Genomic DNA, 2,352 nt, shown 5'->3' on the forward strand with positions numbered 1-2,352 from the left:
GACCCGCGCGGCGGCTGGTCGGATCAGTCCGACCCACGTGGCGGCGGGTCGGATCCATCCGACCCGCGCCCACGCGGGTCACATCAGTCCGTCTCGCGTCCAGAACTGCCCGTAACCTCCAAAATGCGTTTTTAGGCTGTTTCGATCGGTTTCTTCTGTTCTAGAGGTTCATAACTGCCTAGATATCATCGCCAAATGTGGTTAATCAGTTATTAACTAAAGATAAGGCCAAATCACTTGTTCTCATCCAAATAATCGCATCCGAGGCCTATAAATATGAACTCAAGGCCTCCATTTTCGGGGGCGGAGTTATTATCAAGACGTGGAGGTGTTGCCGGATTGAGGAGTCAAGGAGCACGAATTTCAGCGAAGGCAAATCAGATCCTGACGAACTTCGGCATAAAGAAGGAGCTATTCGAAGGATCTGAACCCCGTCCGTCCGTCCCTTGAGATTAGGCTTGGTCTTAATCTCGAGAAGAGCCCTGATTTCGCTTGGTCGATCTCAGCGCTTCAAATCAAATACTACCTCGGTGAAGGCGAAGCTCTGCCGAATTTTCCATTAACCGGATCCAGATCGACGGTCGTCCACGGATAAACCCCGGCACAGGCAAAGATCCCACGCAAGCAAGAACCGATAAACGGATCTTGTGTTTATTTTCAAGAAAGTTGTAACATTTTATTTTCGTTATTTGAATTCATTTGTAACGACTAAAGTTTAATGAAATCAATGATGAAGGCAGCTTTCCACGAAAACATGTATATATATTCTCTCTCTCTTAGTATATATGTATATATAAGTATACTCTCTCTTATATAAGTATACACTCTCTTATATATGTATAATATATGTGTGTATATATATATACTAATATACTCTCTCTTTTAGTATATATGTATATATAAGTATACTCTCTCCTATATATGTATACTCCCTATTATATAAGTATACTCTTTTATATATGTGTGTGTGTGTATACTCTCTCTCTTAGTATATAAGTATAGTATATTACAACGGTTACTTCCCCATTGGCCCAACGAGCAGCAACGGCTACTTATGCGATTCTCTCTTCCTCCTCTCCATTATAACTTATAAATAATATACAATATATTTACATATATATATGTATATATAATATATATAGTTACATAAAATTCATAAGTATATACTAATACATAATTATATATAAATATAATAATATTAAACTAATTTTTAGCATTTTTTATCAAAAAAAAGAAAGAAAAAATTTTAAAAGCCTAGTTGGATATACTTATCTATTGTGATGCGATAAATTCCAAAATAAATTTATACTTGTAATTTATAAATGATTTATTAATTATTAATAAAGAATTTATTTTTATAATTTTATTTGTAATTTATGTCATTTTAAGTGATTAATAAAATTATTTTTTTATTAAATTTTTTGTATAATTAAATTAAATAAATTTAAAAAATTTGATTAAAAATTTTAAAAAAAAATAAACCGGGCCGGCCCGGAACCCGACCCGGTCGACCCGGGCCCGGGCCTGAGCCCGCCCAGGGTACCGCGTTCTGGGTCCGGCCCTGGCCCGGGCTCCGTGTTTGCCGCCGGCCCGGATTTCCAGGCTGGTCCGGCCGGACGCGCCGGATGGACAGGTCTAGCTTAGATGCATTAATTTTCAGACTTTAAATTTTCATAGACGAGTACTCATAAGTCTCCCTCCTTTCATATTGTACCCTTATGAATTCAGCGGCCATCCCACACGTAGTCCAGGTTGGGCACTTGCCCAACCTGAACTTTGGAGAAAGTTACACTCACATGAAGCTTAGGCCTCTATAAATTGACATATATTTGCAAAGGTGTGCCACTACACAATCATTTATTATGCTTTGTGCCACACCCAAGCAGTGTTCGCTTCGATTAAATCATATACTAAATTATAACATACCTATAGTGGTAGCGTACAATACACTTCTATTTTGGGTATGAAAACTTTGATTTGCATATTTGTATTTATATTAAAACTAGTACTTTACTTTTTCTATAAAATGAAATACTCTAATTTTAAAATTTTGTTTGATGTTAATGCCTAACCTGTACAAAACTCCTAGATCTGCCGCTGTTAATGACAGTCAATTGTAAAGAGAAAAAGAAGCTCTCTTCTTCAAATAAAGCAAAAGAACCTCTAAAACTGAGGAAACAAAATCTCGTGGTGACTGCGAGTCTTAAAACATATTACACTAAGGTATGGTTTCGTAGGGTGTATGAAGAGAGATTGTGGGGTGAAGGGTGTTGGGGAATTACGCAAATTCCCCTATAACCAGATTTACGAGAAAGCGAAATAAATACGGAATAATAAGATACACAAATTTAA

This window comes from Asparagus officinalis, chromosome 8 (assembly GCF_001876935.1).
Source record: "Asparagus officinalis chromosome 8, Aspof.V1, whole genome shotgun sequence".
Lineage (NCBI taxonomy): Eukaryota > Viridiplantae > Streptophyta > Magnoliopsida > Asparagales > Asparagaceae > Asparagus > Asparagus officinalis.